Raw genomic sequence first — 26,817 nt, 5'->3', positions numbered from 1 at the left:
TCCATAACATGTACAACATGAGGCCAGACAAGAGGAGAAATGTATGGCCACATCCGAAAATATTCCAATTCCCTCCACTACTGAAGCAAGTAAAGAACACTCTACTACTTTTTTTATTAATAAAACACTTGTAATAATAATAACTATAAATATGAAATTAACATTTATTTCTTATTGAAGTTGATGCTCTACCCCGCTTGCAGCAGTATAGTCATATGACTAGGTCAGCAAAAAGACATACAGAGTCCACAACAACTAAAGGGGGCCAATATCAAGACATCCTTGCTAAATACATATTTAAAATGAGAAAGAAACCTGATAATAAATGACTGCATTTGTTTATTTAGAGCCATATTTTTTTAGTACCACATTTTTTACTGAGAGGTTGAATGCCTCATGGCATGTGCACATGTAAATTTTGAATATATTAATAAAAAGTTGTGAATTTTTCGTTGAAAAAAATTAGAATCACTTTGTTTCATATTTTTTTGAGGGTGGTTCACAGACACTGGGTGGCCGCTACATCCATGGGAAATCCTGGCAGATTAACCCGAAGGGATCTACTAGTCGTCCAAAGAAGCAGGGCCTAACCCTAAGGGCATCAAGAATATTTGACCTCTTGACCTCCCAACTAGCGAGGTACTTAGTAACAAGAACTCGACCAACTAAGCTAACCCTTGGGGTTGACCTTGTTTCATATTTTGTAAATATATTTTTTTTATAAAATTATTGAGATAAAATATCTTTTGGATGTATGAATGAATGAATGAATGAATGTTTTCTATTTGTTTCTTTATGCATCTTAATGTCTTGCTTTCAACTATTTTCTAGTAGATAGATTGGGTAATGTGGAATTGAAAATGATGTAAGGGGGGCGGAGGGGCCATGTGAGATTCCACCTTCATGTGGTTGGCCCTGTTCAGTACAAAATAAATTAAGTTTTGGATAATCTTGGACCAAAACACCCTCGATCCAATAGAGAAACAACAAAGTCAATGTTAACTTTGTTGTTGCTTCATCAACTAGAGGGAGGTTTGCTCCAAGTTTAAACTAATCCAACAATTTATTCCCGAAATCGAGAGGAGCTCATTCAGGTTTTCATGCACTCAAGTATTTTTAATTATTATTTATTCATGAAATTAAATTCAATATCTGGTCAAATTTATTCTAAGTTTGCCTCATCGGTCTCATGAATATGTGTAGGACAACTAGTATCAATTCAGATGTTGAAGTGGAAGAACTATTTGAAGCAAATAGCTCAAAATGGTAAGGTTTTAGGTGAGACAACAAAATTTGTTTGATATTTGTGTTGTATTTCTTGGCCGAGTGGGAGTTACATAAAGGTTTATGCCTATTTAAAAAAAATAATAGTCATGAGTGGGAGTGTGCGCTAGTCTAGAAGAAGATAGCTCAAGCAGTGAGGTAAGTATAATAAAGTGGGTTTGTGCATTGTATCAATTATTCTTTGGTTATATTGAAATGTTGTCGGATTGCTACTAGAATTGTTGAGAGTTGGATTCCCCCCTTGTCGATGTACTGCATGGTGATGTTCTCATTATGTACTACTATTTTTTATGGTAGATTTATTTCATTTCCAATTATTTTCTTTCATGCACTATTCTTTTATTTTTGTATGATAAAAATAAAGTGAAATAAGAAACGTCTCCATGAAAATAATTCATGTAGTATTTGTCTTGCATTGACCATCGTGTTCGTATTTGAGTGAAAGACCACAAACTCTCATTTTTCATGCAAGGCAACAGGGGAAACTCCTACTCTATTATTTGGGCATAAGACATTGGTATGATTTTTCTTCTATTTTTTAATTATTTATCTCATCTAACTTCTCCTCCTTCCTTTGTTTTGTAGGTACTTTCATTTGCATATCTGGATTTGAAACATTAACTATGTTTGGATTCATATACATGAAAAAATTCTCGTCCAAGTATTTCTCAAATTTATCCCACCAAGCGCTTGGCTACCAGGTGCATGATTTAGTTTTTTGTTGCATTTGATTTGCAACAATTTTTATTTCTACATTGAAAATCTAGTCTAAGTAGGGGATAAATTAATCTAAATCCTTAAACCCACAAACATATAGTAGTAAATTGAAAATGGGTATTTTAGGAGACCCTAATATAACATATAGTTGATTAAAAACAAAAAATCATTAACACTATTAATCCTTTCCAAACCAACATCCTAGTACAAATCCTCACATCAAATATCCAAGTGTTAATGACACTAATACAAAGAATCCATCTAAAGGATTCTAGTGCCATGCACTCTTCAAGGATCTAAGACACTGTCAGGACTAAGGTGTTATCTGGGCATATGCCACTATAGGTACCATCAAGCTTCAACCCTAACACCAACCCATAGGGATCTAGGTATCATATCCAAGTTAGGAGCTCCATAAGACCAATGATACCCTCCCTCACCCAGATTCATACATCATCAATGGGTTGGCCAAGATGTCCTCCCAACTATCATTACTAGAAGTTTCATGGTACTTCATTTCTCCCACTAAACCAAAACAAAGACCAGCTTTCCAGGAAGAGATCAACACATACCCCAATATGAGCATGCTCCTACAACTAACTTCTTGTGGAATAGATTACTTCAACTCAACTACTTGTTCATTTGTTAGCATGTATTGCAGCTTCATGACCCTAGTCAGCATTCAACTTCAATTGTACATGTTCTTGTATGCTAGCATAATCTTCGAGGTCTTCAACTATTCTGATGTTGCTTTAGGTTATCACAATATCCAAATACATTTCTACAGAAGCTTCCTTCTTCAATTTCTTTGGCAGCACCAAACTTAGCCAAATCACTTTACAAAACATCCAATTCACAACTTCATCAATCACAAATACAACTTATGAATAACCATCTGTAGTGCTCTAGCCTTTCTCCGATCTTCATTCTTTCTTCATAGTCTCTATTATAGTTGTCACAACATGTCCTCCCTCTGAACTAGAGAGATATACACTTTCTTTATCCAAGCTTGTTCTTTACTAGGGGAAAAATTCATAAACTTTAGCTACACAAGCTCTTTCTTTCGCATCATCACATCATCAGATAATTTCAACCTTCCAGAACATCATTCCTCCTATCCTCACTTGGCAACAAGGTCATTAGCAATGTATATTTTAATGTTACCAAGATTCTTATAGCTTCATTTTTCTATCATGCTCAATTTTTTCGTCATAATTTCATATGAGGTAGGCTTGTAGGCTTACCTCTTTTCAACTTTGACAATTATGTACCTGCAATATGATGGAGACCTGTCATAAACTTTATAACCTCAAACATACCTTAAGTTTCTTTTTCTACATTCTTTGGTAGGGCTCCCTCTCACCTAGAAAATATTAACATCTTCATGGTTCATCTTTGTATGAGTCTACTTTTATCAGAGTGCCCAAGGTTCCAACTTGATCACCAAGTTATCATTCCCTCCATTCACCAGGCATCATTAAGTACAATAGTTGCTTTGCTTCTTCTTCCTTCTCATCTTTTTGTCACATGCAATTATTTAATAGCAAATATAACCAAGCCAAGTATACAAGCACAAGTGCATGAAAACATGGTTGTCACTCTAGGAACAATGTAAACTATAAAATAGGAACTGTAAACTCAAAACGAGAACTATAGCCAAAAAACCCCAAGAAAACATGAAAAACAACTGAAAAATGTTGATGATTGAATAACTTCTTCTTCTTCTTCTTCTTCTTCTTTTTTTTTTTTTGCCCCGTAAATTTCCCACTTTTTTAAAAATGACAGTAAAAGTCAATAAAACCCATTCTTTTTTGGTGTAAAAAACACCTTCTAAACAAAAAGTGTTGATGTTGGAATAACTTCAAAAAAAAATGGTAACAAATAAAAATCTATATAAAATATATATAAAAATAAAAATAGAAGAAAATATTTCACAAAAACATAATTTAAGAATAAAATTAACAAAAAGGCAAAATATATATATATATATATATATATATATATATATATATAATAATAAAAAAAAACAAACAAACAAAATTAAAAAAAACATTAAAATAAAATTAAAAACCTACAAAATCATAAAAACTTAAAAAATAAAATTATATAATTATAAAAAACACAAATTAAAAACCATTAAAAAATTCTTTATAAATTAAAAACCATTAAAAAGAATTACTTAAAAAGAATAAAAAAAAAATTAAAAAAAATAATAATTAATTAATTAAAATTAAAAAAAAAATCGTCTACACCATGCATGGCAACCCAACGAGCTGTTGGGTTGTGGTAGGAATCGGCTTGCCACGGCGCTCGTTGGTCTATTGGGCCGAGCGAGGGTGGTGGCAGTTGCGAACATTAAAGCTATTTTATTAAAAAAAAATTGAATATAAAACATTTAAAAATAAAAAATAAGAAAAAAAACACACAAAATCAATAAAAATTAATTATATTTAAATTTAAAAAATAAATATATATATATAGACACACACACATTTAAAAAAATAAAAAAAAAATAAAAAAAAAATATATATATATATATATATATATATATATATATATATATATTAAAAAAAATTAAAAAGAAATTAAATAAATAATAAAAACCTTTAAAAATTATGGTCCATGCCCAACCCAACAAGTCGTGGGTCACTAGGTCGGGTTGGGTGGGGACGCTTTCAGCGGGTCAAAATCGGCCTCCCACGGCCAAGGGCCCGTTGGGTCATTGGGCCGGGCAGGGGGGGTTGAAGCTAGTTGCAGTCGCCACCACCCCTCTGCCTAACCCAACAAGCCCTGGGTCAGGCAAATGGTGTTCCGTCTGGTTCCAACTGCCACCACCCCTCCACTTGGCCCAACAAGCCCTAGGTCGTCCACGACCCAGGGCTTGTTGCGTTATTTGGTCAGGCGGGGGTGGGGGTGGTGGCTACAACCGTCAACCTCCCTACCTTGGGCCCTAGGTCGTGGGAGGTTGATTCTAAAAATCAATCGGGGGGGTGGTGCTAGTTGGTGGGTGTGGACAACTATTTTTAAATTTTTTATTATTTATTTAATTTCAATTTTATTTTATTTTTAATTTTTAATTGTTTTGTATTTGTTTTTTTTATTCTTTTAATTTAATTTTAATTGTTTTTTTTAAATGTGTGTTTTTTTTAATTTAATTATAATTAGTTTTTATTGATTTTATGTCTTTTATAAATTTTGTTTTTTTGTTTTTCTTATGTTTTTTTTAATAAAATAGTTTAATTATCTTTTTAAGGTTTCAAATAGTTATTTGTTATATTTTTCTTTAATTTTATTATTTTTTATCTTTTTAATGTTTTTATTATTTTTTATGTTTTTCTTTTTAATTATATTTTTAATGTTTTTATTTTTTATGGTTTTTTTAATGTTGTATATATATATTTTTAAATTAATTGTATTTTATATTTTTGTATGTTTTTAATTTTAATGTCCATGTTTTTCAAAATCAGCACGAAAAATACCAATATTTAAACAAAATATATCCACACTTAATATATTAGAAATTTAAAGTGTCAAAATAAGCCCTCTAAAAAAATGGGTTGAAGCTGCATCAACACTTTTCAAAATCAACATGAAAATCACTAACATTAAAAAAAAAAAATGTTCATACTTGATACATAAGAAAATTTAAAGTGTCAAAAATATGGTCCAAAAAAATTTGTGTATTCTGAATCAACACTTTTCAAAATCGGATGATTTTTTGCTACCTCAAAAAATGGGTACTTGGTACAATTCGCGTTTCAAATTTCACATTGTTTGCAGTTTTCAATAAATCTTAGAGAGGGAAAATTCTAGGGTTTCAGATTCAACCGCTAAATTTCGATATTTCCTTTTGAAACATCAATCCTAGGGTTTGAGTCTCAAATCCAATTCTACTCTTTCTAGGATTTTCCATTTACCCTAGACTACCTACAAACCCTAGAAACCAAAAGCTAGGGTTTCTTATGAGGAAACAAATATATTACGGTTAGGGTTTCTAAGTATTAAAAATGTTTTTTTTACAAAAATTAATGACATTTATCAAGACTACAAACCCTTAGGAGTCAAGAGCAAGGTATTTTATCAAATTAGGGTTAGGGTTTTCTTACTTAATAAGGATTTTATACTTCAAAAATCATCTAGGGTTTCGTAATCCCTAGATTCAAAAGATGAAGTCTACAAACCTTATGATCAAAACAACCATTGAAAAATCCCAACACAATTAAGAAAAAAAAAACTTCAACTATGCAAAGGCACATACCTTATGACTAGACACCTTAGTCAACCATGATTGTTGGAAGTTTGCCTTATTTAACTTCTATAGACTCTACAGTATTTCCACTATTTCCAAAAACATCACAGCTAACGTCCTTTTATGAGGCCTTCCTCACACTTCAAGGTATTGCTTCTTCCATTGATGTCATGGTCTTCTTTCTGATTTCAAAAGTGAAATATCCAAAGATGCCAAGGCCATAGACTACCTTTAAAGGTACTACAACTTCATGATCTTCTCAAGATGCAATCATCAAACCAAGATGTTTTTCAAGGTGATCTACAAGATAACCTTTTAGAATTCTACAATGTTCTATTATTGTTAGGTATCCTTCCCTCCAATTAGGGCTTTCTAGTTTCACAATATTTTATTTATAATATACCTATAAGGTCCTCAAGGCTTGCTTCAAAAAAGTCTCACAATGTTAGACGCTTCAAACAATGATACTATCTGAGAGATGATACCACTTGTTCTGCTTGACTATATGTTAGGGAAGGATATATAAGTTGCTATAGGTTCTTAGATAGGATCCTTCCTTCATTGTTATAGTCAGAGATGTACTTCTTCCTCCAAGGATTCCTTTTAATGACTGCTATAGGATCTCAAAAAGACTTTATTCACGGGTTGGTGTAAGATGCTTGATGCTTCTTCTATCATTGACTGTAGTGGATGCTTTCAAGGAGGTAAGATTACAAGCTCTTCTTACTGTTGCACAAGGATCTTCTTTTACTATTTTAAGAGGGACACCTGTAGCTTTCTCCTTACTTTTGATCTAAGATAATGTCCTTTTGGTTGGGGCTTCTTCAAACCCAAATATTGATCTCTTAGACTGGTGTGATTCTGCTTCAAAAGTCAGTTGTCTTTAATCATTGTTGTGGTTTGGGTTTTCCAACATATATATGAATAAAACATAAAAGTATCTCGGCTTTTATACTCCCATTCAGGCTTCGAATCTTATATATGTATGTGCAAGACAACTTTGTCCTATTCCAGTATGGTGACTATAGTTTTTGGACTAGACCTAATCTTTTAACAATGATTTTTCAAACTTAATTGGGATACCCTATTCAGAACGTGAATTTTGTTCTTTAATCATGAGCTATATTTGTTTCTGGATTTCTGATATGGTGCAACAATTCAAATGCCTAGTTTCAAAAATAGTGCCTCTAACATATGTCAAGGACTTTGATTCTTCCATCAAAGGACTTGGACTTTAATGGTTTATTAAGCTAACCTCTCGGTCCTTAGAAACAATGCTTCTCGGGTTTTGATAGACTGCACTTTTCAAATTACGATTCTCTATAGTAACTCATTGCAACTTGTTTTACTATGTAACAACCCCCCCATTTATACGAATAATAGTTGATATTTGACATATAAATGGGGACCCTTTTTTTTTTAAATTAGTCTTTGAAGAATAAATCCTAACTCTAAGAAATTGCCTTGAAAACTCTTAGAAAACAACCCAAGTCTAGTATCTTTGTCACAAATCACATTTCACATTTTTCCCATGTAATAATTATAAACATCTTTAAGAAGATCCTGAATTGTGATATGCGATGAGATCCCCGGCTGCGATATACCAATCAGAACACCTTGAAAACACGTGATCACACTTCGCAGATTCACAAATAAATAAGCCATGCCATTATGTCATCTGTTAACGATTTGTGAAATGTAATGTTGCGATTTTTGCAATCGCATTTCGCATTATAAGTAGACAACACTATATTACAACGATTAAAAGTTGTGATGCACGAATAAAGCACCAAGCATGGGAAGTAACTATGTTTTAATATAATAATGAACGGTTTGATAGGGTAATTCATGTTTAGCAGCCTGAGGAGAAGTAATGATGTTTCAAGTTATGGCTACTTAACGTTGAATATCTCATTTGAAATCCTCCCATGATTCAAAGTCATTTCAGAGAGCTTTCAGCCTTAATTACCCTATATCATTTGCGCTAATATATCTCTTTCGTTTCAGGCAAGCTTCAAAAGACATGGCATTGCAAAAGGTGATGCAAAAGCAGAAAAAGTAGAGCATTACAAAGTCTGAGCTACCAGAAATGTCTCCTATATTCTCTGATACAGTCTGCACCATCGATTGGGGAGCGACAACATGGGAGGTCATATACAATGGGCTTGAGGATGAGCATCCCAAAATTACTGTTGCAAAGGAAACAACTGATTCAATCAAAACCTTTGGGATTCCAATTCAAAGATGTTGCCTATTCTTTCCTTCACAGAATAGGAGCGAGAGCGAAGATCCTCCCCTATACCAATATGATTAGGTAGGTCATGGAAAATATCACTATTGAAGATAGGCAATTCAAGAACTCGAGGATGGAACTCATGGGGTCATTCAAAGTTGAAGACCTAAAGCAAATGTACCATATACCTGACCCTCAGGACATATATGACAAGCCATACCTGTCCAACTTTGCAAAGAAAAATGAAGGACCTTTCAAGATGATCCAGGGTTGGAGGGTACTAGAGAACAAGTTCAAATTTGACAAAACAAGTATGTATCATGTAGCCTCCTTAGCAAACCCCTACAACTATGCAGCTGCTATGTTATGTAGGCTATATGATTTACTTAATAACGCTAATTTTTCCATAGAATGGATCCCTTTGATTGATGCATGTGTCAATTCCCACATTATTGAATTGGGCCACTATCCTATCTAATAACCTAGCCACTTCCATCACCGAGTACTGTCAGAAGAGATCCTCTTCCTCAAAAAACCTCCCTCCATTCTATTTTAGTGCCAACATCATGGATGCCATCTGTTTCTGCACTAAATTTCCAATCATGGAATGGAAATGGACCTCGCAAGACCCCTACCCCATCCATCTCAGCCATAAACAGATTTTGGAATCCCATTATATACCCCACTTTTATAAAATATGCCATGTCGTTATCTTGCCATTGCATCAATTAATTTTTAATAATAAAGCCCCCAGGTTTTCCAAAGAAGCCGCTACAGACCTTATAGTATTGAGCAAGTATTTTTTTGAAGAATGGTTTACATACATCAAGGTTTTTGGCAGTATAGCGGACCTGCATGTCCACCCTTTATATGTCTCTGATAAATTGTTAGCAAGAGAAATAGCCCACGAGACTATGGGAAAAGGCTTGACCAAGACCCTAAAGAGAGAAAAAAGTCATTATGGCCATCTTTTCCTATTCAGTGTGGTTCCTTTTCATTAGCAAATTTTAATCATGCAGTCAAGGAGTTAGTAAGCCTAGAAAGTCTCAGGCTCCATACTTTGCCAAAAAAAATTGATCTAGACGAAATAGCAGATAACATTACTACTGTAGTAAAGATCAAGCCTTATAACCATGAGGCTAATAATTCTGAAGGCCTTTTACAGTCAGTTGAATCCTCCGAACAAGCATTCAAGTGGGCAAAGGCAAATATGAGTCCTGAAGATTTTGAAAGCTTTCAGGGGTTCAAAAACAAAAGGCTCGAAATAATTCCACTGCATTTATTAAAAATCGAGGACAAGCCTACACCCAGTGTGACTGTCAACAGCGAGGGACCTAATTCTTGCATAGAGTATCAAGTGGATACAGGGAAATCATTGGATATAGGAAGTACCCAAGACATCGAGAATACAGCAAAATCTAGTAGGAGGTCAGTTAAAAAGCAGGGTATGAGCAGCCGAACTAATGATATCGGTTTTGAGATCAAAAGCAGCAGTTTGGAGTAGGAGTGGGATCAATTCAATAAAAAACTACAAGACACTCCTAAGACAATAGATGTTCAGGAAACCATGGAATATCACACTCCCCTGCAAATCCATAAGATTACAGAGTCTGAGCCAATGGATGAGCAAGGGACAAGTTTGTAGCAGACAGAAATCATTCCCTCTTTTCCCACCTCAGAAATTGTCCTAAAGGTGACTGAAATTCCTCCTCTAGCTGTGTTCTACAGCCCACTCCATAAGGCTGTAGTGAGGGGACAGAGGAAAAGAAGGAGGATATAGACACCCGAAATCCCACCTAGGAAGGAGCCGATGGACATAGTCTGGAAGGATATTCCTTCCAATCTAGTTGAAAACTTGACCAAACTGTCGCAGTTTATAGGGGCATATGAAACTACCACCATGGATAAAGCTACCGAAATATCTATTTTGTTGAAGGAAAAGGACGAGAAGATAGTGTAGCTCGAGAAACAGCTGCAAATTGAAAAAACAAATGTGAACCAGCAAGTTTCTGAACAAATCACTCAATTACAACAGAATATGGAAGTATTAACAATAAGCTATGAAGCCGACATTTCTGCAAAGAATGTACAAGTTCAAGAATTACAAGAGGCCATGGAAAAATATGAAGATGTCCCTACTATTGAGGAGTTCATCAAAGAGGCACTAGAGCTAAATTCCCTCCTATTAAAATAGCAATAACATTTTTTCCAAAAAATGTCACATATCACTCCTTATCTGATCACCTGTGACTAGCTAACAGATAAGGCAATTTACCAAAGAATTGAATTTGCTTTTTTGAACACAAGAATCTCATAATTCATCAAGTGGTAAGAAACAGAAGAGGGAAGGAAGGTTAATCATCCTGAGATTGAGGAGACACATAAGGACATTATATTCACGGATTTGGATGCGAGGATCAAAAAAACTGAGTTAGCAGTTGCAAGAGCAGTCGGGATGTCAAAGAACACAGTAAAAGTGGTAAACCACACTTTGTATGCCACCAACCTGGTGAAAGAAGGCAACCCGGAAATACTACCTGATTTAAATGACTTGCATAAAAGTTGGAAGGAAAGAGCGGAAATTCAAAGGGAAGCAATCGCAAAATTAGTAAAGACTGACTGGGAGGCATATTGGCAATACCTAGTCACGCCACACAGCCAAATCATAACACTTAACTACTCACTCCATTCAACTCAGTGGATGTTTCCACCTCTCACAGATGTTATTTTCATAGGATAGGTCAGAACACAGTTTAGGGCACCTCCTCAAGTCAAACCGATGGCCAATATATGCTATTTAAAAGAAAATTTGGCCGAAAGAAAATCATCATCATAGCCTTTGCTCATCAAGTCACTTTTATTATTAGAGTTAGTTAACTAGTTTCGAGGAAGGTTTTTTGAAACCTCCTCAAATTTTTGTAAAATCTTTTTTTAAATGTTAGAATAGTATTTATACCCTTCTCATGCATTTAGAGAAGGGCCCACAATTTTATCAAAAACATTTGCAAAGAATTCACTTATGTAAGTTTGTGAATGCTTTGATGAAATTACGGAACATGATCGTTTCTTTTAAATATCAGACTACTTTCCTTTGTTGATGCACTATTGTATACTTGGAAGATAATTTGATCTGAAGAAAGGAGTTGATCTATGTCATTAGTCAAATGAGCAGAACTTCACACATATGGTACTTATATCTTGTATGATTAGTTCTTTTTTGTTTAATTAGTGATAACACTTCATTTTCATGAATTGTATATGAGATATGTTCTTTTTGTTATGCGTTAATTGCACCATTGTATGATGCCTAGCTGAAATTGTTTATTTTCATTTATAATCATCAGATATATGTGATATAGTTTATATATTTCTTTGACTAACTATTTAGTCAAATAAATTATATTTATATGTTATCACCTATGTTTAATGTGTGATTGATCTTTATTATCACATGTCAAATAGATATCTTTTTAGATCGCATATCACATAGAAATACCCGGGTTTATATTAGATTAAGTTAGCTAGGGATTTGCATGATAGAATAGGCCATTTAGTTATCACTATCCTTATTGCAATCACTTGAAAACCACCCACTCTCATTTTAAAACCCACACTGGGAAACTGGTCCCATCATCCCCAGTCGGAGCCACCACTTTAAACGGAAAAGGAGTTGTCTTAAGGTCCAGACCGGGTGGTTATCCCCCATGTTGGAGCAGCATAAATCTGAGGCTTCAACATTTTGGCACTAGAAGGAGGGCCATCCGACTATGAATGGCATATAAACCTAAAGATCAATCGAAAAACATTCATAAGAGTCAAAACCCCTCCACAACTTCTACACCTTCTAGATCTCATTCAAAATCTTCGGATCAGAAATCTGAAGTTGTAGAAACATCTCCCTCATCTCTTGAAGTAGTAAGACAACCACCTCCTTTAGAATAGACTCCTGAAGTTCACTCTTTGATACAAAAATTGGAACATATTTCCATTTCTACCGAGAAACCAGAGAGGCCCAAAGCTTCTGAAGAAAGTGTTACTTCCTCATTACGAGAAATTGGTGTATTAACTAGACTTCAAAGTGAAAGGCATGGAGTAACTCCTTTTGATTTTCCCATCCCTCCACGACGTAAGAAAGTTATCACATCAATATCTGAATCGAATATCAGTGAGATCACATCACCCTTCCATCCATTCACTTCTACTCAATCCACCTCTTCTCAACTATCCATTTCTCCAATTAGTACTGCTACTAGTAGTACTAACCCTGTAGTAAGTTGTTCGCCATCTATACCTACTTCTGGACCAGCCTTCCCATCTTCTCAATCTCCGACTCAAGTTATGGCCAACCAACCCACTCAACCTTGGACAAATCCTGGTGATGTTCCAGTTGCTAATCCAAATGCTCTCCCAGCAAACCTAGGAAAATGGCTACCTAAGTACAATCTTGGTGATGCTTTTCCTATTGAAGAACATCTAAATAACTTTATTCTAGCCATGAATCTTAACGGATTTGCACATGAAGACGTTGTAATCAGACGGTTTCCTTATACTTTCCAAGGATCTGCCGGATCTTGGTATTTTTCCCTTCCAGCAAGCTCAATAAGGGACTGGGATACCTTTCAAGAAGTATTTATTGAAAAATTTGGTGATGACAGGACCATAGCATCCTTAATCAACGATCTTTCCAACTTAAAAGAAAATTCAAATGAAAGGATCAAAGACTTCAATTCCAGATTTAACAAGTTACTAAACAAAATCCCAGCTGCCTCAAAACCTGTAGTCGATGTACAAATAGAATGGTACATATCCTCCCTCCCTTCTAATATTGCAATTTTTGTAGATAGAGCCAATAAGGCTACCCTTGTAGAAAACATGAAGGAAGCTCTATTTGTAGAGAGAAGAATCATCTTTAAAAAAGAGGTCACAGATAAATGAAAGGAAATTAAAGAAAGCAAAATTCAAAGATGATTCAAAAAATAAAACCCCAAAGGACCCTTTCGACCTTGAAGGCCTTTAGAAAGTGTTAAAAACCATGTCTAATGAAGGTCGAAATCAAGAAATAGGTTACGAAATCATCTGCTCCCAAGAAACCTTTTCACTCATTTAAAAGAAATCCTTCTTCTACATCTCAGCCTCCAAATACTATCTCTAATGTTGAGTCTGATCCTGAAACAAAAGAAGACTCCCCAACCGAAGAGGAAGCTGAAACTGAAGAAGGATTCGAGTTAAACGGAATGTGGGTGTCGCGCGAAATGAGTCGATCTTGTGGACAAGATAGACCTTCCTAGAATCTAAAGAAGACCTAACGACAAGCAAACCAACCAGACATTATCTTTCTCTAAATATGCTTCAATAAACAATAGCAAACAAAGGTTTCTAGGGCCTACCTTTGGTCCAACGCAAGCTTGTGGATGCCCTCGCTCTTTCAATCCAAATGAGCTCCTCTTCGCGAATCTGCAAACACAAACAAGGCAAACAAATTAAATAGCACCTGAAAAACCAATTGAAAAACTAATTGCATGAAACATATTTAACATGAAAGTCAAGGAGTCCATGAAACAAATAACATAAGATACTTGTTGAGAAAAATGAGTTTGATTGTATTAATTCAAAAGAAGAAGAACCTTACAACCTTTGCCTTGACGTTGTACAAGCTCCTCCCAGGGTCCAACAAGATGTCTCCTCTACTTTGACAAGCTTCACTCACTCTCCAATGGAACCAAGAGGTATGTGATCTCTCCTCTCAAGCTCAACCAAAGAGTCTCAATTTCACCAGCATTTACCCTCAAAATGTTCAGCTTCTAACCTCCCTAGTCCTCACCCCAATGCCTGTATTTATAGTGTAATGGAGGGAAGTTACTAGGTCCTCCTTCAAAGGGATAAAGCCCTCCTTCAAAGGGATAGCTCCTTTAGTCAAGGGATTAGCTCCTTCTCTTTTGGGATGCATGAACCACCTCAGGGCGAACAATCCACGTCAAAATTCCTTCTAGAAAACTCTAGAATTAACCCAAAGTGAGTTTTTTAAGATAAAAATTGTGCCTTTTGACTTTCACAGGGGTCCGCACCTGCACCGTTAGGAACAGAGCGGGTAGGTAGGCAGCTTTTGTACACAGAAGGTGCGGGACCGCAGGTGACCATGGGAGAAAGTGCGGAACCAGAGTTACATTGATTTCTAATGTCTTTCTCCCATTTCCAAAGCTTGATTTGAAGAGCTGAGGTCTTAGACTTGCTTAGGACGACAGTACAAGTGATGATAGACCCATACTGACTGCAAATAATCATGGTGACGATATTTTTGTGTAACAGATTGCCCCCTAAAGTGCGAAGTCTGTAGTAGATGAGGATTTCATTTATCATATAGGAAGAGTGAAGTACTTTATCATTTCAAGGATTATCTTGTGGAGAGCCCGGTCGGAACCTGTAAAAACATTCAATGCAAGATATATATATGAGATCATATCATCTCTGAGGTAGGCATTCCCATACTCAGATCAAAACTAACTAGAAACCTATCCACTGCTCTGATATAGGAATGATCTTGTAAAACATCATAAGTATAGACTCGTGTGAACACAGTATGGACGCAGCCATCTTTTATGAATAGTCCACAACATAATGAGTACAAAATTCCTCGCAGCCTGGATGGTGGAAACTAGATCCAGGGTCTTCATCTCTACTTCCCGAAACAGTACGATTCTATCCATGCGAATAAATGTGTTGATGTCGAACATGGTAGAAACCACTTGATTACCAGTCAATGATGTAAATTGTTAACAAGTGTGAGAGAAACTACCAGTGATGTCAATGGCTCTCAAAGTACCCAGTACAATCCATGAGATGTGAGTAAATGTGTTGATGTCGAACATATCATGGAACCCTTTGATCGAAATTCAATGATGTAAACCGTCGTCAAAGGCGAGAAACCTGCCATTGAGGCATGCAGATCCCAAGGTATTGACGATCTCTAGATCATATTTCTAGATAATGAGCTGAAGTCGATAGAAAGTGATCAGTTGCAGGCAAACCCACAACACGAAATCATAGATCAAGTTGAAGAAATTTTGTTGCAAGGACTGACTCAGGGATGGTCAAGATGGATGACAGATATTTTGCAAATGAATGGCTTATTGGCAGTGACCTCTTGAACACATAACGACACGATAGATGGCTTGGTGACAATTGACCCAAAGTTAATACCCAGAAACCGGCTGAAGACTTTCAATGTGGTTTGATCAACTGTTAGGCAAAGGATTTCCCAACCCAGGTGAATAAAAGTGTCGTGTTCAAGAGGGGTTACAAAGTATAACAAACAGACTCATTTTTCTCTCTTTTCCCCCACCATTTCTGGCAAGTACCTCTTTATTTTTGACAAGCTTGAGGAGGATAACATTTCCTTGATTACAAGCTCATCCTTCGGATGAGTCCAACTTAGTTTAAATTCGAACCCTAAGAAGGAGTGGTTCGTTCCTGTTTGTAATTGAACAGGTCCTTTACTGTGAAATTTTAACGAGTCCAGTATAGGAGAAACTCGGCGTTTTTCAATTTTAGAGAGTCTGAAAAAACTTAAGAAAACTCTAGGGTTGACCTTTTTCGTAAATTTGTGTCTCCCAAGTCCGAAAAAGTATAAAATAATACTTGAGAGAATTGCTTGATCTTTTACGACCAAGGAGTACTTTTCGTTATTAGTGTCACTGACCCGAAAAAGTAAAAAAGCAATCAACGACACGTCATTTCATAACCAATATCGAATTTGAAACGACAAAAATCCGGCAATCTTTTCATGTTTTTTACGGTCAGAAAAGAGCTGTAAGTGGACCGTCTTTTAATTCCGTTTTAACGAGTGTAAAAGAAACACTCGAAAATCTTTTCATGTTTTAGGAGTCAGAAAAGAGCTTAAAGATGACTCTACTTGTTTTTTCGTTGAAAATGATAGATTTCGCCTGAATAATCCTGTATTCTGCACAAAGACACAAACATTACTCATACCTGTTTGAAATGGATAAAAGCATTGCAAAATACCTTTTCAAAGTGAAACATAAACAAATTTGCGATTTATTTACTCAAAAAACTTATAAAAAGGGCTTTTGTCAATTCATTTTTACCGTTTGAGTTTGGGTGAGAAAATAGTGCTTTTGCTTAGAAAACTTCCCGTGAAGATTGTGGAAAATCCAACCGTCGGAATCGAGCACCGTCTTCTCCAGGTAATCCACATCACCTTACTCTTCATTTTCAACTGTTTAGTTTTTTGATTTAGCCCCTCATTTTGTTTTTTGGGAGAGTTTTTAGGCGCAAAACCCGCGCGCGGGGGTCTGCAGGTTTACCATTGCGGACCCGCGGACCCCGACTTTTTCTCCATTGGGAAAAAGCTCGGGGTCCGCACCTTCCATGTAGACAAAGTGCGGACCCACGCACTGTGTCTAACGTGGAGGGTGCATACCCCGCAGCAAGGGTTTTGAACCTAAAATTCCTCAAAAATGGACCAATCAAAAAGTTTTCTAGCAATCTAATTAAACTTCATACTTGATGCAGAGAATATATCATGCTAGATTGGCGAGAACGGGAGCATGAGGACGTGGATACCGCCGCATGGAATCATCAACCTTCACTTGATGCTTTGAGGGCATGCGGACTGTACAAGTTCTGGACCATTCCTGGCATGAGGGCTCAGATAGATTTCTTACAGTGGCTGGTTGACAGGTGGAGCGTACAGGACCAGTTCTTTTTCATTGGCGGACACCAGCTCGAAATCGAGCTGGAGGACATTTATTTCTTGACTGGTTTGCCTAAGAGAGGCAAGGACTTGACTCTATTCGGGACTAGGCCAGGTGGCCAGTCTGTCGATAGCCTCCGGCTAGAGTACTGCCACAGCCAGGCTAAAGACAAAGGGATAGACATAAAGACCATATCCCGTCCTGAGCTCATGGTGATTGCGTTTACTGTCACCAGACTTTACGGAGCTGCCGCATTACATGTTGCCACTGGATCCCAGATGCGTATGGCAGTTGATTGCTTTCAGGGCACCATCTTCAACTGGTGCAATGTGTTGAAAAGTGTGCAACAAGAAATGCTTGTTGAGAATGCAACAAGATGATGGAGCTTAGTGAAAAGAGTCGCCTTCACTAAGTGGGCCCGCAGGCTATTTTTGGCGCAAGTCTATTTTTAGACTATGTCTATTTTTAGACATATGGATCATGTCTATGGATTGCAGGTTGCTGTTTATGGATGATTGATCAAGTTGGGAAAAATAGATGGACTTCTATTTTTTATGAAAGTGTGAGTGATCACAGTGTGAGTGATCAAGTCTATTTTTAGACTGGCTGTCAAAAATAGAAAAGTCAAATATTATTATCTCACAATAATATTTGGACTATAAACTTAATCTTATTCTCTTGGAGCACTTCAGGATGAGCTACGGATGTGGTACATGCATATCCCAGAAGGAAATACGTGGTTACCTATGGGATGACTAATATTTGCATGCAGGACTTCAGTTAGAACTCAAGTGAGTTGAGTTTAGTGGACTGGAGGTGCAGTTGATGGAGTTGTGTTCAGTTTAACTTTGTTAAACTGGTTGTATTTAGTCTAACTGATCAATAGACTAAAGATGAGTTGGGTGAATTAGTTATTAATTAATTCACAAGTTATTAACTCATAATACAACTAATGAATACATCAGTTAACTCAGTTGCATGTCAGTGCATGTTCAGTTCAACAGGGACAGGTGGTAGAGAATCAGATTGCTATCAGTTGTGACTATAGTTGTGCACCAAATCTTGCACAATCAAGGGATTGAGTATGCCAATGAGTTTGCCCACGTATTTGCCCACATTTTAGCTTATGCTCACGTCCACAAAGAGTGAGTGACTATTTTGCAGGTGAAAAACGAGTTTGGGAAGCCATTCTCATCAGTTCTTGAGCAGGTATTGAGCAGTGGAGGCAGGCAAGCAGTGGAATAGATTTGGAGATCAAATCTGAGCTGTATTGTGTGTAACAGGTGGAGATGGTACTGGATTGCTTGTGATAAGCATTGTACTTTGTAATGTTACATGATTCAATCAATATAATATACAGATAGTGTGGGGTTTTTAGCGAGATGCTTTCCCCGGGATACATACTGTGTTTATGAGTTTGATTAATGCTTTTATGTGTGCCTGTGAATGTTTCTGCTTCTGTAAATTGATGATCAACGTAGAGGAGATTATGTATTATACATGTTCCGCTTATAATTGTATGATCAGGATAATCTCTGTGAATATGTGTTAAATTATTCAAAATTTCTACATGGTATCAGAGCTAGATGATTTGTAGAAAAAGTTTCTACATGGTATCAGAGCAGCTTGATTTGTAGAAGAGATTTTTACAGGATATCAAGCGAGGATTGATCATCAGATCTACTATTCAGGAAGTGTTTACATTCTATTTCTCTAGGCAGAGCCTGTAATCGGGCCAGGTAGCCTCTGGATTCATCCTTCCTTTGGAAGGTGAAATATCCGGTGAAAGCCCATACAGTCAATCTCTGTACGATAAATAATTTGTTCTCACGAATTCTAGATCGGAAGCAGTTGAGTTTTGTGCTGGTGGAATTCGAATTTAATTCCAAAGCAAGAGATAAAACTCAGAAACATTCAGTTCGAGAATGGAGATAGTATGCCCCAGTATCTCACGAGGTTCGCTCAGTGTCGAGATGAGCTGGGAAGTGTGGGGGTTACTGTTGATGATGAGGATGGTGAGTCTAGGACACCTTGACCTTCCTAAGAGTTGGCATAGCTACCAGGACTCGGTGAATGGAAGGGAGAAACTGCCAAATTGGGAACGACCATGGTCGGATTTGATGCAGGAGGAGATTAGACGGAGCACCAGAGACAGTTCTTCATCTATACATGATGAGGAGAACTGTGCCTTAGCGAGTAAGGCGAAGAAGGGGAAGGAGAAGGTTTCTCTTTTCGAATCTTGTTCTTCCAGTGATGGGAAGAAGGTTGACAAGTCGAAGGTGAGATGCTTTCATTGTCATGATGGAGACTTGGTGGTTGAGAGGGAGCGTATATTACCTCTCAACATGCAGAGCCAGAAGAAGTCTCAGACGATTGTGGAGGAGCCACGATTGGTGCAGCAGCTTCAGGAGGTTGTGGAGCAGCCACAACAAGGGAAGCTGAGAGGAGATCGAGTAGAGACATCTACTCATCCAGAGACCTCCAGTAGGGGGAAACTTCAAGCCAGGTGGGCTGAGGGATCGCATGCATCCATACCTCCAGGTAGGAGGTGGGGTGATGTGGATTGATTGTCCCAAGGAGGAGGGGCAGGATCCTTGAGGTACCCAACCTCTTGGATGAGACCTTGCTACGGGAGCCCCAAATGTTTAGTAGCAGGAACTGACTGATTGGGTAGAGACAGATGTGGATGGAGCAGCAGAGAGAGCGACAGTGCAGGGAATCCCAGGACAGCGCATAGCTAGCAGGCTGCAGCAATGCGAGAGGCACAAGTGTTTTGCACAGTGCTAGGTGGCACAAAGAAGTGTGCAATGGTGCGAGATGCATGGAGATGTTGCAGTAGCGCAGATGTCAGAGAGGGAGCACTTGTCAGCAACAGGTAGAGCTTCAGCATCAGAGGGTGTTTCTATCCCAACAGGGAGGTCAGTTGGGAGGTGCAGTGCGGATGCAATGCTGGGAGATAGAACCAGCAGCAGCACGGATGCAGTCAGAGATCAAAGTGACAGAGGCTAGAGTAGTCAGATACTGAAGAGCACAGAGATGCAGAGTTTCAGTCGACAGAGGCAATAGCAGTCAGAGACTTTGATGACAGAGCAAGTGGACCAGCCAGATGTGTTGCATGGAGAACATTCCAGAGTTACAGGATCGGGTTTGAGAGGAAGCCTTTCTTGTTGAGAGGGAGTGTTGAAAAGTGTGCAACAAGAAATGCTTGTTGAGAATGCAACAAGATGATGGAGCTTAGTGAAAAGAGTCGCCTTCACTAAGTGGGCCCGCAGGCTATTTTTGGCGCAAGTCTATTTTTAGACTATGTCTATTTTTAGACATATGGATCATGTCTATGGATTGCAGGTTGCTGTTTATGGATGATTGATCAAGTTGGGAAAAATAGATGGACTTCTATTTTTTATGAAAGTGTGAGTGATCACAGTGTGAGTGATCAAGTCTATTTTTAGACTGGCTGTCAAAAATAGAAAAGTCAAATATTATTATCTCACAATAATATTTGGACTATAAACTTAATCTTATTCTCTTGGAGCACTTCAGGATGAGCTACGGATGTGGTACATGCATATCCCAGAAGGAAATACGTGGTTACCTATGGGATGACTAATATTTGCATGCAGGACTTCAGTTAGAACTCAAGTGAGTTGAGTTTAGTGGACTGGAGGTGCAGTTGATGGAGTTGTGTTCAGTTTAACTTTGTTAAACTGGTTGTATTTAGTCTAACTGATCAATAGACTAAAGATGAGTTGGGTGAATTAGTTATTAATTAATTCACAAGTTATTAACTCATAATACAACTAATGAATACATCAGTTAACTCAGTTGCATGTCAGTGCATGTTCAGTTCAACAGGGACAGGTGGTAGAGAATCAGATTGCTATCAGTTGTGACTATAGTTGTGCACCAAATCTTGCACAATCAAGGGATTGAGTATGCCAATGAGTTTTCCCACGTATTTGCCCACATTTTAGCTTATGCTCACGTCCACAAAGAGTGAGTGACTATTTTGCAGGTGAAAAACGAGTTTGGGAAGCCATTCTCATCAGTTCTTGAGCAGGTATTGAGCAGTGGAGGCAGGCAAGCAGTGGAATAGATTTGGAGATCAAATCTGAGCTGTATTGTGTGTAACAGGTGGAGATGGTACTGGATTGCTTGTGATAAGCATTGTACTTTGTAATGTTACATGATTCAATCAATATAATATACAGATAGTGTGGGGTTTTTAGCGAGATGCTTTCCCCGGGATACATACTGTGTTTATGAGTTTGATTAATGCTTTTATGTGTGCCTGTGAATGTTTCTGCTTCTGTAAATTGATGATCAACGTAGAGGAGATTATGTATTATACATGTTCCGCTTATAATTGTATGATCAGGATAATCTCTGTGAATATGTGTTAAATTATTCAAAATTTCTACACAATGCTGTGCTGGCCAATGTGAAAGGCCAACTGACCAGGGCCAAGAACGGACGACTAAAGACCTTTGGTTATGGGGCTTTGGTCATGAGTTTTGGCCTGGAGAGGGTTCCTATGCTGATCCCACAGCATCTTAATGTTGGAGCTGGGCTTCCTCGACAGCCCAAACTGATGCGATGGGTTGCAGTCATGGCCCGTCACCCGGACGAGAGGACAGAGGTTGCTCAGTTCAAACCTGAGTATTTCCAATGGTTGGAAAACCAGGTTTTTTGCATTCAGGATTTCCCTTACGCTAGGATAGATTTCCGTGGTGACCTAGACACGGTTCTTCCACCAGGAGAGCAGTGGGACGAGTCAGGTAAAATCATTTTCAACTTTCCCTATTTAAATTTTTTTTTATATATTTTTCATCGTCTCAAAACTGATAGTAGAAATTTCAAATGCAGATGTGGGTCCACAGTGACCAGCTGCTCTCTGGCCTTTCGAGAGGAGGCAACCAGTTGCACCCGCGCCAGCCCCACAGGACGAATCAGCAGAGGTTTTGGCCGAGTTGGCGAGTCATCTTGAGCACTTGACAGGAGATATTCCTGAGACTACTATCAACGACATCCCTCGTCGACTTCAGCGCTATGTGATTGGAGTCCCGGGACCTTTTAGGAGGTTCCTTTGTAAGGTGGCTCGGGTAGTGGTTTTTTATAGAGATCATCACCAGTGATAGGATGATCGCATTTTGTGGGCACATGTGACATTTTTGTTTTTTGTACTTATCATTTTTGCTGATCATAAGGTGTTTTTCAACCTATGATCGAAGACGATGTATTTTTTTATACACTCCTATATATATATCACTATTGCCGGCTTATCTTGTTAAACATGTGTGATGAAATGTTTTTAAATTTACATGTATGATTATTGCAAATGTCTACTTAACATTTGAGAAGCAATTGCATCTACTAATGTATTTAAGGACCTTGGAATATGTTGATATTCAATGTAATCAAACTCACGTTCCAAGAGATGCACTCTCAAAAATAATCTCAGTAACACTGGATTTCTAATGGCATACACTCTATTAAGCTGTAATACAACGAGTTCAGAATCTAACCTCACTATCAAACTCCGAATCCCAAATGAAATAGATTCAGATAATAACTCAATCACTGCACTATACTTGGCAATGTTGTTTGTTTTTTGACCGAGGCTTACCCCATGCATAGAAACTAACTCGTCAGAGGGCGAATAGATAACCCAAGCTGTGGAAGAAATGTTCCGTGTACTACGACAAGCACCATCAGCAAATCCAATGTATGTTTGAAGAGGCATCGACATCTGCAATATCAAGAGTAAAACCAAGATAAGCCAGAATAATGACGAAAAACACTCTCTAAGCTAAGCACACTTTTTAAACTAAAACACACTTGCTAGACAGAAAAACTAACCTAACTAAAAATCTCCATACCCATTATTTTAAGCATAGTACCTCTTCAAGTAAAGGCCATTTCTGGGTTTACCCAAAGAGTCCCCATCAAAGTCTACCAATTCATAAGCCCCTTTGGCTAGCTTTCGCTTGACAACATAGGGCCCATGCCACATAGGAACGAATTTTCCAGCGCCTAACTTATCATTAGCTTGATCATACAATAACACTAGGTCTCCTTCCGAAAAATTTCGAGGGGTCACATTTCGATCATACTGAGCTTTCATACATTTTGCGTGAGTCTCGATTGCCAATATAGCATCACGTCGATTCTCATCTAATTGAGCTAAGTATAATAACCACTTTTCCTCTTCGGAAGTAGTTGGAAGTAACTCAATGGCCATTTGCAGTGACGGGATTTCGCATTCAATGGGTAGCACAGCTTCCAAACCATAAACTAGTTGGAAAGGAGTGAACCCTGTCGATGTTTTCACTGAGGTTCAGTACGCCAAAAGCGCTGAAAATAGCATGTTGTGCCAATTCGACTGATGAATGCCAATGATTCGTCGGATCATGATAACTAAAACTTTGTTGATGGACTCAACCAGACCGTTAGCTTGTGGATAATAAGGAGTTGAGTTATCGTGACGCAAGCCAAGCTGGCCTGTAAGTTCTGTCATCATAACGTTTCGAAAATGGCACCCATGATCAGTGATTATCGCTTGCGGGACACCAAACCTAGCAATTATATGATTGAACATGAAAATTGCAACTGTCTTGCCGTCTGCTTCGAATGTAGGCATCGCCTCGGCCCACTTAGTAAAATAATCTACCGCAAGGATGATATACGCATGCCCCCCGCCGAGTGAGGGTTACATGTAATAAAATCGATACCCCATTTAGCAAAAGGACCAACAGCAATTATAGGGTGGAGAGGAGCAGGTGGAGCGCACATCTTACGATCAAAAATCTGGCAGTTGTGGCATTTTTGGACCGCCGTAATACAATCTTTAAACAAGGACGGCCACAGATAGCCAGCGCGCAATATCTTTTGGGTTGTGGCATACCCAGACATATGACCGCCACATGCTCCAGAGTGACAGTCATTTAGAACCCTTTCAACCTCTTCGTGAGTTAAGCAACATCGAAAAATAGAGTCCGCCCCACGGCGATAAAGAGTATCTCCAATAATTTTGAACTGTTGGGACTGGAATCGAATTTTCCGACGTTCCGACCTTGAAATTTCTGTCCGAAAGGATTGGGTCTGGAGATAGACGATGATATCCCCATACCACGGATCCAAAGTACTGATTAGAAACAAGGATTCGTCCGCAATGGGCTCCTCCGCCACAGTTTCCGTGTCAGCATGCGGGAAGTCACCCATTAACTCCGCGAAAACTAAAGATTTCTTAGACTTGGATTTCTCAAATTCCAAATTGAACTCCTGCAGGATAACGATCCATTTAGAGTACTTGCCCCCTAGCAATTGTTTGGTCAAGATGTAGATCATAGGGTTTCAATCCGAAATGACTGTAGTTTTACGTAGTAAAATGTAGTGACGAAAACGTTGGACAGCTTGAACAGCTGCCAATGCCAATTCTCCACATGTGAGTATTTTAGCTCAGTTGGATTTAACGTTCGACTAAGGTAATATATCACATGTTCCGTTCCGAATTCATCTTCCTGAACTAAGACCATTCCAATGGTGGAATGGGATGCAGCGAGATACAAAAAGTAATCCTGGTTGTAGTTGGTAGGATGCAACAACGGTGCATGGGTCAACGCGTGTTTGAGTGCATCAAAAGATTTGTGAGCTATCTCATCCCAAGAAAATTGAGTATTTTGTTTCAACAACCGTGTAAAACCCTTTGTAACCTCGGCGTAGTTAGGAATGAATCGTCGTAAAAAGTTTGCTTTCCCCTGCAAACTTTGGAGTTGGCGAAGACTCGAAGGAGGAGGCAAATTGATAATAGCTTCGACCTTCGAGGGATCAACGCGAATGCCGGTTTTCGAAACTACAAATCCCAGCAATCGACCCGTTTCTATACAGAAGACACATTTGTGTGGGTTCAACCAAATACGATAATGCCTACACCTCATAAAGATTGCTCGTAAGTGGACGAGGTGATCAGATCGATGTAGTGAATGAGCAGGCAAGTCATCGAGATAAGGTTGCACAATGTGCTTGATGTCATGAAACGCATAAGACATCGCCCTCTGAAAAGTTGCTCCGGCATTCTTAAGCCCAAAAGGTAATTTGCAATAAGCAAATGTCCCCCATGGACAAATAAAAGTCGTTTTTGGTTGATCGGCAGGTAGAATGTTGATTTGATTGTATCCGGAAAAACCGTCCATAAAGGAAAATATCTCGCTGTCGGCACAATCATCAATGATTTGATCGATATAAGGAGTTGGGTAGTTGTCCTTTGGACAAGCTCGATTAATGTCCCTATAGTCGATGCATATTCTTATTGTTCCCTGTTTTTTGTTAACCGGAACAATATTCAATACCCAATCCGTTAACGGGATCGGATAAATGAAACCTGCTTTCAACAGTTTTTCAACTTCTGCTTTAATTGCAGCAGCTTTTCGTGGGTGAATCTGACGCAAACGTTGTCGGATGGGTTTAGCATCCAGGTAAGTCTTGATCTCATGAACAACAATTGCGGGATCAATTCCTGCCATTTCCTCATAGGACCAGGCAAACACGTCGCGGAATTCTTGAAATAGGGCCTTATATAGTTGGATTTCGTCATTTGTACACGAGGCACCTATATGAATGTTCTCAACAATTCCGGGCTTAACCGAAATGTCAATGGGAATAGTTCGAGAGATGTTCCCCAAATTTAACTCTGAATCGGGATGTTTCATTGGATTCTAAGGTTCCTTGACATATTCAGTCGTAAAGATTGATGAGAAATTATTTTCAAAACAATCATCCTCAGGTAAAAACGAAGATCTGTGATGGAGATCTTCCCATGGTAAATCATCTACACATACGATTTCACGAATTTTCTCATCAGAGTGAACAAGTTTAGAAAACGTAGTTAAATCCGAGGTTGATGTGAAAAGTGATTCCTCACGGACCACATTCATTAAGTCTTTTTCGGTTGAACACGGGTCGGCAAAAGACTGCACAGCTTCATAGGCCATTTCATATGGACTCAAAGGCATGGAATTACCAAATGAGTCTATTTCAGATTCAGAAGGAACGATCCAAGGATCGTCATAAAAAATAGTGTCTGATGTAATCATATGAATAGTTGCAAATGAAGATGATGCGTTGATTGGAGGAAAAGGAAAAGTTCCCAGTAAACCGGCATCTTTAACTAATCCTACTCCAACATCCTTATATGGGATAGTCATTTTACCAACATGCTGAATACTCTCCGAAGAGGCTGGGTCAGATGAAAAGTAAGCCAGCTGGTCTATTGTTACGATCTTTCCATTATGTGGAAACTTTATGACTCTAAAGACCGATGAAACGACCGTTGTCATAGCGTAAGACCAACTTCGACCCAAGAGAAGGTTGTAGTCTAGCGGGGCATCAACCACCTCCACATCTAGACTAACGGTTTTTCCTTCAACCCCTATAGGCAAATCCTGTAGAATGCCAAAAGGATGAAACCCACGGCCATCAAAGGCCTTAAGAATTGTTGGGGATTGATTTAGTGAAGGAGACCCAAGCGACCTCCAACATTGTATCGACATAATACACGTTGAGGCTCCCTCATCAATTACAGTCCGATGAATAGACCTGTTTTTGACTATCACTAGAATCTGGAAAGC

The sequence above is a fragment of the Pinus tabuliformis genome, chromosome Q (genome assembly GCF_031772625.1).
Source record: "Pinus tabuliformis cultivar Carrire ecotype Pingquan chromosome Q, CPIR1, whole genome shotgun sequence".
In the NCBI taxonomy this organism is placed as follows: domain Eukaryota; kingdom Viridiplantae; phylum Streptophyta; class Pinopsida; order Pinales; family Pinaceae; genus Pinus; species Pinus tabuliformis.
This window is presented reverse-complemented; position numbering follows the sequence as displayed.